Raw genomic sequence first — 13,866 nt, forward strand, 5'->3', positions numbered from 1 at the left:
TCAACAGCAGGGGCCAGCATCTGTAAACACTTATTCTGTTTATTAGTTTAGTTTCAACCAGCAATAGTTACCTAGGAGCTTAAAGGATAACAACTTTGTGTTCCTGAACCCTGGAGAACTCCCTGGGTCGTAGGCAGGCCAGGGGTTCTGCGAACAAGCTCAGTCCGCTAAGTCAGCAGCAGCACTTTGGTCCGATTCCCTGCTGGACTGCACTTTGTGCCATTGCAGATCAGCAGAAAGTGATTGCAAGATTGGTGCAGAATGCATTTATGCCAATGGGGCGGCCTTGTGTACTCGTGTTGCTCTGGTAGGAGAATGCACAAGGTTCAGGAAAACAGGATTGAGCCCTACGTGAGTGAGTAAGGGGTGGACAATTATACTTCAGACTGCAAAGTCTACCTGTTAAAGAAGTGCTGCTCACGACACAGTTCATAATCACAGTCGTTGTATCAAAGCAGACTGCAGGCAGCTCCCCAAACCCTGGCATGGAGCTCACTTCTTGATGTAATGCACTCATTGAGTCAATGACCCTGACTTTTGGGCAAGCATTTTTAGCGAGTTTTCACTTGTGCCCTAGGTTACACGTGGTACACGGCTGTGTCCTGGTAACTAAGCTAAGCCAGGCATTCAGTGACAATGACCTGCGTTTTTGTTTGCCAACTGTGCTGCTTCTTTAGAAATGCTGCAACTTCTGCAGACACAGCCCCTTTCATCAGACCCTATCTTTAATGGTTTCATGTGTTTACCCATTACTATCACATCTGTGTGCCTTCCATACAAAATCAATACTATCATGAAATCCCTAGTGGATTTCACAGAGTTGCTGACACTACCTTTTCAGGCTAAAACCTCTGCTAGGGGTAAAGGTTTTTCTTTTAATTGACTTAATCATATGACCCTGAGAAGATATGCAATTAAAAGCTGGAACATGGCTTTTTCCAGGGGAATATCACATGGACTTTTACTCCAGGAGAAGATCTAGAAGCTTGAATACCAAGCTGTTTACCTTGTACATCTTATAGCTTGCCTGGGAAGGGTCTGGCTCAGCCAATTTCCTCCCTCCTTAATACTGTCTTTAATGCAGTTTTCATGCAAGTTGCCAATATTTCTGATGACTGGAATTGGAAGGCAGAGCCCATCATGGTAACAGACTGTCCGCCTCTGCCCAGGTGGGGAGAGGCCACAAAACTCAAACACAAACTGAGTATGAGGGGGAAGAAAAGAACAATTTGCATCCAGGCTCAATGGGGTACCACAGTCATTTTCAGGGTGACAAACTGCAGGGGGATGTCACTTTACATGGCAGGAAAAGAATCAGATCTCTCTCTTCATTCCAGAAGAAGAATTGAATCTTATCCAAGGACTAATCACAATCACAGGTGCAGAGAAACAGTGGCTTCCCAAACTGCTTGATCTATATTGATTTATTATTGGGACGTCCAAGGTGCCCATCACAGTAGTATTTGGGCATACGAAATATTGCCCTTTCCTAAGCCTGACCTATGGTGAATGCATCCCTTCACTGCATAAACCAAGAAGTAATACCTGGGGAAAGAGTTGTTTTGACAAGGAACGGAAATGTGTTTTTTCAGACCTGTGCATGGTAGAAATGCCTGGACATGAGACACTGGATCCATTGCTTAGAGCAAGGTACCAGAAGTTAGGCACCCTGACCCTGTTGCCTGCTTTGTCCTTGACTGACTAGGGCTTAACCTTGCAAAATCCTTTACTTTGCAAACAGTTATGCATTCCTGTTTCCAGCAAACTTTCCTTTTATACCTTACACTTACAGCAGGTGGCAGCAGAAGCCACCGCGACTTCTGCTCCACCTAGCCAAACATCAGATCTGAGGGGGTGGATACTGAAACAGAGCCCAGAGGGTGATCTTCAAAGCTAGAGGCAATTATGCAGTCACAAGCCTGATGCCAAAGACTTAATTCAACCATTGGCACATCATTCATACCTTCATTTAACAGGAGGGGATCTGTACAGAGGATTACATCTTACCCTGCCCTCGTGGTGGCACAGGATCTTGAGGCTGAGAAGCTAGTTGGTGTGGCTTGCAAGCCCAGGATAAGATTTTGTAATAGTCTTTGGTAAAACAAATACACACGATATACACATGTACAAGATATACACAAGTACACATGATATAAATTCAGGTCCCTACCCTGCAAGTCCCCCTTCCTGAGTAGACCACGGTGCCAGTGCAAGGCTGCAAGGCCATGCCTGCATGGAGCAATGCATGGAATCAGTCTCCCATCACCAAGACCCAACGGTTTGAAACTCTTATTTGCCCCAATTTCAGTTATGTCCATTCACGGACTGACATTCCTGTCTGTGTACAAGCATAAAGATTTCTGTAATCTGAACTGTATGTTGGCTTGAACTGTGTTGTAGTGTGCCTTTAAATACATCTCTACAACAGACAGACAGCGCACACATGCCTCATTGATTATAGTAGCACCAGGAGGTCCAAATTAGGAATCAGGGCCTCCCTGTGCTGACTGCAGCCCGTGCATGAACTAGAGACACCCTGACCAAAAAGGCTTGCATCTAATAGTGTAAGCCTTTCTAATGCACTGCTGTGTTTAGCCCCCCACTACTCTAAAGACTTCCTTCCTCTTACACAATACACTGAAGTGACTTGCCAGGAGCCTGGAAGCGTCTGATTAAAGCTAACCTACAACTGACAAAGCCAATGAACAGCGTATGAAGTACCCAGCAACAGATAAACCTACAGTGATTGCACCCAAATGATAACAGCATTGAGGTCAGTGTTAAATCCAAGCCTTGTTGCAAGTCGAAGGGCAAAGGATGATTTTTTCTGTTAGCACACAACATGACCTTCAACTCCCTGCAGCCTAGGAGGAGCTTGCGTCCGACCACTTAAGTAAGCAGAACACTAAATAATATATAGCCTTGCCAGGAGGTAGTTCTTGACACATGCTTTCTGACAGATCTGAAAGCCTTTCCACCGCAGTCAGCGGCAGCCCAGGTAACGGCTCCGAGGATCAGATAGGAACAAAACTAGGTTCCTGGCTATTTCCTCCAATCATCTCTAGTTTAGCATCAGCCTCCCGAAAGCCCTTGGCTTTGTGACATGGAAAAGGAAAGATCCAACTAACTTTCAGCTGGGTTGTAGCTGCCAAGTTACATAACTTCAGAGAGCCCAGACAGTCATTTTATGGTCTGGTCTTCCTCTGTAGAGCTGAATTTCCATACTGCAAAGCATTAAAGCAGCTCAAACAATACTAAGAAAAACAGGCCATCATTCATTCAACAAGGAGGAACAGACTCATAAATCCCCACTGATATATGGTGATTGCAGAGGACATTCAGTAGAAAACCGGGCCAAACATAACTCTGAAGGATTCTCTCTCTCTCGGCAAGAGCAAGCTGAACAATTAGGACGATTCGTGTTTTCCCTGGCTTCAATCCAGATGAGCTGCAGTTGACGTTTCCTCTGACAACACAGAGTGTCGTGCTGATCCTGCCCCGATTCTGCTGCTGTCACCCCTGGCTGCTTACTGGAGTGATGCTGCGTGGCGGAAAATGACTGGAACTGCCAACTTTCATCAGCCTGAGAGGGCGGATGTGCAACGGGAAGAGCAGATGTGGAGGGCAAGGATGGCCTTGTGACTAAATACAGAACTACAGGTCCAGAGATCTGCTCTCTGTTCCTGACTCAGCCAGCACAGGATGAGAGCAAAGCAGAAGGATCACGAGGTCTGCACCCAGAAGAGCTGAGTACATGGGGGCCTGCGGGCTCTGGCCCCTTTCAGGAAGAGGGCTGTCACCTGAAATGTGTAAAACTTTCCATGTGTCCATCATCTTAGGCTCTCTCTGGCAAAAATAAAAGGCAGCACCTATGCCTCCACCTCCCCATCTGTGAAAGAGGTGATGGCTACCTTGCAGGAGTGTTGTGAGGTCTCACTCAGTGTTGTGAGAGCTTTCATCCGCATGGAAGGAAGCAGCTACAGAAAGGTAACGCTGAGGCAGCAAGCAGATTCGATCCAGCGTGCCTGTCTGGAGTACAGCAGATGCCCTGCCTGATTTCTTTAAAAAATGGCTCGACTTCCACGTTTTCTGCGGCACTTGCAAAAGAAGTTGTGGTGTTATGTTAGTGCACATGGGCTAGGAAGTGAAACCGAGCTGCTTACTGCCCTTGGCAATGCTGAATGCAGTTCAAGATGTAATAGGGCTGTTGCAAAGTTGGGGGAGGGAGAACGGGGGGAGTGTGAGAATTAATAATCAGCAATATTCACCACAGCAACAAGCACTGCCAGGTTTTTTAAAATATAAGACCTTACAGTACGCTGCGTCTTCAGTGCCCTCCCAGAGCACAAGCAATGGGGCCTGACTCACAGGAGTGCTGACACGTGCAATGCGAAATGCAGGTCTGTGAAAATGTAAATGCCTTGCAGTGAGGAATGAGAGAGGTGGAAGACAATGGGCGTGAGACAGGAAGCGTGCGGGGGGAACAGGGGAATGTTGAACTGGTGATAGAAGAATATAGCCGGTAAAATGCAGACAAGTTATCAGATGGCAGGCAGGTTTATAATTATGGCACATTATAACCTCTGTCTGATAACCCCAGGTAACTTGTCTGCATTTTACCAGCTACATTCTTCTATCACCAGTTCAACATTCCCCCTTCCGCCATCCCTTCCTGTCTTCACACCCACTGTCTTCCACCCCTCTGTTCCTCATGGCCAGGCATTTACATTTTCACAGGCCTGCATTTTGCCTTCCATTCTACCCAGGAGAACACACAATTCATCATCAGACTCTATGTGCCTGAAAGCTTGCAAAAAACATTTTTTTTAACTATGTATTTGGTCTAATAAAAGATATCACATCTACCCAAAGAACCTTGTCTGCCTGGCTAAGTACAGGCAGTCAAAAAGCCACAGGCTGAATCAATTCAGTCTTTGCAAATTAATCTAAGATGCACAGATTAAATGGAAACAGAAGTGAACAGACATTTACCTTTGATTCAGAAAATGCAGCCAGGTGCCTGCAGTGGCTCAGGCCAGGCAACAGGGTGCTAGAGCACAGCTCTCTGGCTGCATGTTCACTTCCTCTTCCTGCTGCCCCTGAGGTCTTGGGGATTTGCAGTCCAGACTTACAGCAGCAGGACTCTGCAGGGTTACTCATGACTTCTTTCTGCTTCCAGGTGCCTCTGGGATTTAGTCCACAGCAGGGCTGTGCAAAGTAGGCCCTATTCGATTCAGATTCAGCCCGAATCAGGGACAGTGATTCGATCCGTTGATTTGGATCGCTGTCCCAGATTCGATTCAGCTGAATCTGATGATTCAATGCTGATTCGGGTGAATCAGCGATTTGGACACAAGCACAGCTTTAAAAAGTTTTTTCTACATACCTCGAGGTAGCAGTGCGACTTGTGATTGCTGCGCTGCTGGGGCAGATGGAGCGTCCCATAGCAGTGCGGGGGAGCTCTCCGACATGCTTGGCAGCGAACCTGGAAGTGGACTGGAAGTATTGAAAGTGCGAGGGAGCGTACCAGGGGCCCCCCCTGCATCTCCCTGACCCAGTGATCTGCCACAGGGAAACCCTGGCTGCCCCTCCAGACCCAGGAGGCACCAGTTGCTGAGCCAACACATTCCCCAGTGGACTCATAAGTGCTTCTGGTCTGCTTCCGGGTCTGCTGCTGAGCATGCTGGGGAGCGCCCCCGTGCTTCTGTGAGATGCTCCATCTGCCCCAGCACCACAGTGATCACGAGCCGCCTGCTACCTACAAGGTATGTAGAAAAAACATTTAAAGCTGTGTCTATACCCAAATCACTGAACCTGTCCGAATCGATTCAGAGAGCTCCGATTTGATTCAGAGAGATTAAAGGGTCCTCTGATTCGATTTGGAGATTCGGCCACCGAACTGGGTTGAATCTCCACTGAATCGAATCAGGGACCGAAGCTTCACACAGCCCTAGTCCACAGCTGCAGCCAGCAGCAAGTTTGAGCAGCAAGTTTGGCCCCAGACCCCAGCTGGGGTTTGCCTGGGGGGGAAGCCTCCCCTCCCCCCATGACTGGACTGCATCACCATCCAGACTTGCCCCCCTCCCTCTTGTCAGCCAGCCCTCACTGCTCCAGCTAGGGAGCAGACAGGCAGGGCCAGCCCTGCTCTGTGGAGCAGACTGCACAGCCCAAACCAGGGCTGGAAAGCATGCTGGGATGCTGGGGGACTGGAATTTAACTTGAACCAGGAAGGGGTCTGGGACAGAAGTTTCATGAACAGGTTTGACCCAAATAGTTAAGTCGGATACTACATTCAACCAGGTTTATCTTAAACCAGTTTTAGACATTTTGAAACTGGTTTATATGTACTGAGTTTCTGTTCTGTTACAGGTTTAAACCAGTTTACGTGCAACTTCTGTCCCTAGCCCCTTTGTCCTTAGACCAACATGGCTACAACCAACAATGACACTCACAATGCAATTCGAACTCCAGGGGAGAAGCAAGGACCCGACCCCTCTGGAAAGTCAGGCACTAAAGTCTTAACCTGTTCTGAAAAAAGTGGCAATTTTGTGAAACGCTTTAGAAGTCTGTCACGGCAAATTCACTTCCAGGAAAGGCTTTTACTGTGACCTTTGAGTCTATGTCAGAAAACTCACTCCAGTTCAGTACTTCTGGCTGTTACTCTCGTTGCTTAATTTAACTAAATTTAAATTAATTTAATTATGGTTGGCTTTCAAGTACAAGAATGATCCTTTTAACCTTTAGTTGCAACTGAGCTGTTTTTCTTAGGGTCTATTTTTAATTGTTGGCACTATGCATTTCTGCTCCTTTTCCTCTTTCCGATATCTGATGCCATTACTTGACTGGAACCAGTTACAGAACGAGAGTGAGAAGTCTGCTTAGTAACTGGAGCCTTACTGGATTCAAAGCAGCACCTTTGACAAGTTGGAAGGGGGGACAGGGGAGAGAAAGGGAAGGGTCGGCAGCCTTGGCAGCTTCTGCAGCCTGTGGTATCTTGAACGTTAGGGCTTGGCCTTGTACTGCAGTAGTACCTAGCACCTTGCCCTTGCTTTTGCTTTTTGGCTCCAAATAGAAGTGAGCTTTACAAAGTTTTTTAGGAGCTAGTGGGTTAAAAACACACATCTAAAATGTGCAGTGGCCCAAATGTAAGAGTGGTTCAACGGCTAAATTAAGTGATGTGGTCATCCTTAGAAATACTGCCAGCTTCCTCCTCTGTGCTAACTGGCGTCTATCACTCCAGACGTGGAGCTGTCACTACTTGGAAACTTATTGTTCATTCAAGAGCACAGATCCCCACTGGGGCAAAGCAGACACAGCTGTTTTAATAGCTCTGAAAGCTGCTCTCGTCTGCAGGGGCTGGGGAGAAGAGACATGACGGGGATTCACCAGGGCTTGCGTATGAATTCAACCCCTCGCACCCAATTTTCTCTCCCCACCTCCTCCACCCTTTTCTAACTGCTACCAGAAACACAAAACTGGGGTGGAGGAGATGGAGACTCTCATGTGTTTTAAAGAAGAGGGACTTAAATTCTTTGCCCTTTCAAGACCACAAGAAAATTCTGTTCAACCTAAAAAAAAAAAAAATGCAGGATCCACCCAGAAGTTTGGTTTGGCCCCGTTACAGAAATGAGTGTGTCCCTGTTTCCCCAGACTGTTGCTAGGGAAAGGGCCATGTGCTGGGAGAACAATACTATTGGAGACTTTGCTTTCCCATTTTTAAGCTTGCCCTCTTCTGTGATTTAACTGAATATGTTCCCATGTACAATCCAGCACCATACCTCAGTCTGGTATTGGTACAGACTAGGCATATTGTACCAGCTAAAAATCACTTTAAAGTTTCTCAGACCAATGAATTATTTATGCTGCCTCTAATTCAGGTCTTTTTGCAACCTTTGATGGATAGGTATAAGTGATCCTAGAAAAATGGCATTGTGGATGTGAAACTTCAATCTATCAGCAAGGGACTCTTCCCTTTCCTTGAGACAGCCATCGCAACAGAGCAGGGGATGGCAACTTTTTCTGGCTGCGGGCCCAAAAGATCCACCCTGAATCAGAGGAGGGTATGCAAGTGGGTAGCTGCTCGAACCTGGCTACGACCAGTGCTCATTCCCATGGCAGCAAGGGGAAGAGTGCCTGAAAATGAAGCCCAGCCTCACATCTGTGGCCCGGATCCAACCGTTTCATGAACCAGATTTGGCCCACAGGCTGCAGGTTGCCAAACCTTGCAATATAAAATTTACTTTGAAAAGCACTTTTAAAAACAGAGTCAAGATGCTTTTAGATGATTACTTCCAGGTTAGGGTGATTCAGCGACTCCTGTATGACACTGTGCATCGTCTTGCTCAAGGCTTAGTAACGTTTTTACATAGTGTTAGCTAAACTGACGCATCAGTTTCCATCTGGTAAATCTGGCACCTGTCATGGACCCCTGGTACACACAAATTCATAGTTTCATAGTTTTATAGTAGTTTGGGGTCAGAAGGGACCTGAACAGATCATCTAGTCTGACCCCGGCCCACACTGGCAGGAGCACACGGTGGGATCACACGACCACAGACAGGTGTTCATCCAACCTCTTTTTGAATTTACCCAAGGTAGAAGCAAGGACCACTTCCCTAGGAAGTTGGTTCCAGATCCTAGCCACCCTAACAGTGAAACAGTGCCTCCTAATCTCTAACCTGAACCTATTCTCCAGCAGCTTCTGGCCATTGTTCCTTGTCACCCCAGGTGGTGCTGGGGGGGAACAGGACCCTTTCTATTTGCTGCTGATCTCCCCTAATGAGTTTGTAGACAGCCACTAAATCCCCCCCTCAGCCTCCTCTTGCTGAGGCTGAACAGGTTCAGGTCTCTCAGTCTCTCCTCATAGGGCCTGCCCTGTTGCCCTCCAACCAAGCGGGTAGCCCTCCTCTGAACCCTCTCAAGGCTGGCCACATCCTTCTTAAAGTGCGGTGCCCAGAACTGGACGCAGTACTCCGATTGAGGCCGGACCAATGTTGCATAGAGGGGGAGTATCACCTCTCTGGACCGGCTTGAGATGCACCTTTGGATGCATGACAAAGTGTGGTTGGTTTTGCTGGCTGCGGTCTGGCATTGGTGGCTCATGTTCGTTTTGGAGTCAATAATGTCTCCGAGATCTCTTTCCACCTCTGTGCTTTCAAGAGGGGAACTCCCCAGCCTGTATGTATGCTGTGGATTCCTTCTCCCAAGGTGCAGCACCCTGCATTTGTCTACATTGAACCCCATCCTATTACCATCCGCCCACTTCTGTAGTCTGTCTAAATCTAATTGCAGCCTCTCTCTCCCTTCGAGCATGCCTACCTCTCCCCACATCTTGGTGTCATTGGCAAACTTGGACAACGTGTTTTGCACCCCCTCATCCAAGTTGCTGATGATGTTGAACAGTGTGGGCCCCAGGACCGAGCCCTGGGGGACCCCACTATTTACATCCCGCCAGGTTGAGTACGACCCGTCCACCACCACTCTCTGGGCGCACTCCATCAGCCAATTTTTGACCGATCCAACTGTGTAGGCATCAATGCCACAGTCATTCAATTTATTAATGAGAATGGGGTAAGAGACAGTGTCAAAGGCCTTCTTAAAGTCCAGAAAGACTACGTCCATGGTGACACCATCATCCAGGGATTTAGTTCGGTCATAAAAGGCCATCAGGTTGGTCTGGCAGGACCTGCCTTTGATGAACCCATGTTGATTTTCCCTGGGCATGATCTCTCCCCTGCAGGCCCCTCACAGATGTGATCCTTGATAATTATTTCAAGGATTTTCCCCAAGACCGATGTGAGGCTTATAGGCCTATAGTTTCCTGGGTCCTCCTTTCTCCCTTTCTTATAAATGGGGACCACATTAGCTAATTTCTAATCTCCGGGCACCTGGCTTGTGGACCACGATCGCTTGTACAGCTGGGCCAAGGGCACAGCAACGACCCCTGCCAGTTTTCTCAACAGCCGTGGGTGGAGGGCGTCAGGGCCCGCAGATTTAAAAGCATCCAGCCCTTCCGGAAGATCCCTAACTACATCTGCGCAGCCCCGAGGCCTGGCAGTGCTATCCCCAAGATTGCCCCTACTTGTGGTGGGAGAGCTGACCTGGTCCCTGTCGAAGAAGACAGAGGCAAATGATAAAGGGCAAGCATATTTAGCCATAAGAAGAAAGGACTTGCTTACCCAGTTTTCTGAATTTCTTTTACACCAGACCCGAGATACAGAATTTATGTTGCGCAGTTTCCTGGGATATAACTGTGATAGCAATCACATACAGCTTTTGGTACTAGATTTAAAGAAATCAGTGCTCGCAAGTGAAAAAGGAAGTGCTATTGTATTTCAGCACAAGGCAGATGGAATTTTGTTCCAACACAGCTCAGGGCATCAGCGTAGAGGTCCCAAACTGTCAGTGTCAACACTTCCAGGCACTAAGTGCAAATGAGCCAGTAATAACTAATAATAACCAAGTCAGCCTTCAAAAGATTATACAAAGGCAAAAATAAGCACCGGTAACTACGACAAGTCTGTGGAGGCATGAGGAAGGAAGAAGGAACAATAGATGGATTTTAAATTCAAAGATTCAGGTGACTCCTAATAATATTCACAGAGCATGGGGCCACAAAACAGAGCTCACCAGCCTCATCACAATATGGCATGTCCAGCTGGCTCAAGGAGGGAGGAGGGTGCGTGTCTTTTATAACTTAAAAGTTTGGGCCCAAGTTTTCACCCGAGGTTCTACTACACCAAACAGCTCTTGCACCACATCGCTCCTCAGTTTTCTGAGCTTCTTAAAAGTTTCCCCATGAACATGTAATGCAGGTTTGAAGCCCTGGAAGCCTCAAATACCAGGCACTGCATAAAATGAATTTTAGATCATATAACCAGGGGAATGAGAATATTCCAAACACAAATGAAAAGCCAGCACCATAAACCAGAATCCATAGATTTACAGATGCTAGGATCAGAAGGGACCTCAAAGGATCATCAAGTCCAACCCCCTAATTGATCAAGAGATCAGCATGTAGACTTACTTACTATTAGACTCTGGTTTCTAGATTGTGTTTTTCCTTTGCTGAACTATCATAATTCTGGAAACAAATTAAGGGACTGCAGGGAAAACTGATGCAAGCTTAAATTAAAAAAAAATGTAATTCCATTTTAAATGGCATGACTCACACTTCCGAACACCAGCCACAGCAAGCAACAATTCTTTGCTGTGTACTTGCTTTGCTAGCAAAGCATTTGAGTTCCCAGTCTTATAAAATGAGCAGCAGATAAGCCGGAATTAGAGTTCTTTAGATGACACTAAACATGTGTTTTAGCAGGGACTCATATTTATTAAGTTCAAACCAATGAAAACCCTCTCCATTTCTGCGTGTTCTAAAGACAGCGTGCTTCTAATCAACACATTCCCTGCAAGATAATAACTTAAACCAAATGGCTTTTTAAACAGTAATCAGAAAAACCCAACCTTTTTTGGAACCGAGATCAGTTTAAAAAATAAAATCCTCTGTCAGTAACTGATTATTGATGAAGGTGTATTAAATTCTAGGTCTTGCTTCATAGTAAGGCGTTTAAAGAATCTTACATGGGCACGATGATTTACCAAAAAGCTTGAAAATGAGCTGCAAAGAAACCCACAGAAAAGCTGACTGAAAGCAGACAAGACAGGTAAAGGAAAGAGAGGATGTTTTAGTGTAGAGGGCCAAGCCTACAAATAAAGCAGGACAGAAGAGGAAAAAAATGCAGGGAGAGAAGGCATGCGGTAAAAGGGAACTGGTGATGGCCAACATTTTCAGTGTTGTTCTTAATGCACAGGTTTGACTGAAAAGTCTCTTGGAAATTCTCTTTGGTTGAAACAATCCCATTTCCTTGAAAAAATAATTTGTTCCCTTTTACAGGGATTAAACAGGAACATGGATCTTGCATTTCAAAAGCTGAAGTTTCATTTTTCTCTTTTTGAAATTAATTCCTGAAAAATGTCAAAACACAACCTCTTACATTTTCCATGAAAATCTGCAATGCCAGATTTAGCATTTTTCAACTGATTTTAACAGTAACAAATGGGGGTAGGGTGGGGGAGGGAAGAGTAGCCTGTACCCTGAAAAAGAACTCAGCAACTATATGGCCTACCATTTCCCTATGGGTTTCCTTTAATCATTCTAGCTTTATTATGATTTATGCCACCAGATGGAGTTGCACCCTTGCGTACAACTGGGTCTATACACTGTAAGAACTTTGAAAATGCTGCCATCTTATACCATTGAGAGAGTTGTCTAATGGGCTGGATAGTACATCCTCTTCAATAGACATTTTTTATTTTCTCCCTTGCGTATTGTGTCATTTTAAAATCTGGTACATCAAATACACTTTTCATTCTCCACTTCCAACTCACCAGGTGACCGCCTCTCAGGGTCAATGATGTCATGCAGCACTAATGTAAAGCAAATGGCTTATAAATAATTAAAGAAAAAAAGAGCCTCCTTTGTTTTAAATTATGGTAAAATTCACTTGGCCTAAGCCTGAAAGTACATGAATGCAGACTTCTCACAGTTCACATTTTGGGAGAGTGGAAGGGGCAGGCAGGGACTTTGGTCTTAAAGGAGCCTTTCTTTTTTAAGGGAAAGAATATTTCTACCATTCAAATAATTTTGGAATACGTGAACAAGGGTGATGCTTCCCTCTTTGCAAATGACATTATACAACTTTAATTATGTGGCTTGTGTTCTCAACACACACTTCTGTAAAACAGGGAAGTTAAATGCTGCTGAAAGATGGGGATGGCTAAAGACAGGAGCCTGAGCTGAGGTTGTTTGTAAGTAAGCATCTTGGCTGCTTCAAGAAAAGTACATTTAAAGGAGATGTGATTTTTTTTCCCCCCAGGGCGGGGTGCTTAGCAAAGAAAAGCAGTTCCCAGTCTGAAGCACCCCCCAAACCACTTGGGATCTTTGGGGCTTAAGAACAGGAACAAGAATGGAAAGTAACAGTTCAGGCTCCTCTAGCTTTATTGAACTGAGGCTAAATTGGATCCACTGGCTATGCCAATGAAAAATGTTCCCTCTCCCTTCTCCCCTCCCCTCCTTACAATGCCGGCAAGAGATTCTTGTAAGGATGTCATTACACTGACAGAAGTCCTGGTATAACAGTTTGGTGTAGCACATTTTGCTTAAAGAACAAGTATAAGGCTAATAACAGGGGTAAGACATGTGCCAGAGTGTAGCATACGAAGGCATTTTGCTTGGCACGAGTGCCTCAGGGAAGGGGCTGGGGCTGTGCTGCCACAACAAGGATCGGACCCCTTGCAACTCCCCTGCCATCTGCCCCTGGCACCCCAACCTCGTACAAGTTGAGGTTACAGGTGTTTTTGGCATTCTGCCCCAAAACACTGCAGACCCCTGGCTTATAACAAGCCTAAGACACATCTTCAGTAAGAAAACTTGACAGGATAGCTTTATATTAGAAGGTGTTAAGTTTTTATAGCCATTTCATCCTTGGTCCCTCTGCCAAGACCACCAACAAGGAAATTAATTTGCATCAATTTGAGCAGTGCACTTTCTGGTAGGGACAACTGGCTTTTGGGAACTATACTCCTTGAGACTATACTCCTTTCCTTGAGTCCAGCAGAAACAACAGGCATTCATAATTAACCAAAATATCAAGACCCCGGAAATAAAAGAACTGTGTCCTATTAGCAAGTTTCCAAATTTTAGTGCCATTGGCTCATGAGAGGCAGGCAACAATTCTTTTTTTCCTTGACTGGCTCTTTAAATTAAACCAGAAATTAAATTATACACAATGTTCACATTAAACATTTCAGAAATTTATTTGCAGCAATTTTTTTTGGAGGGCCTGAACTCTCATTCCTAAATCA

The sequence above is a fragment of the Alligator mississippiensis genome, chromosome 13, assembly GCF_030867095.1.
Source record: "Alligator mississippiensis isolate rAllMis1 chromosome 13, rAllMis1, whole genome shotgun sequence".
Taxonomy (NCBI): domain Eukaryota; kingdom Metazoa; phylum Chordata; order Crocodylia; family Alligatoridae; genus Alligator; species Alligator mississippiensis.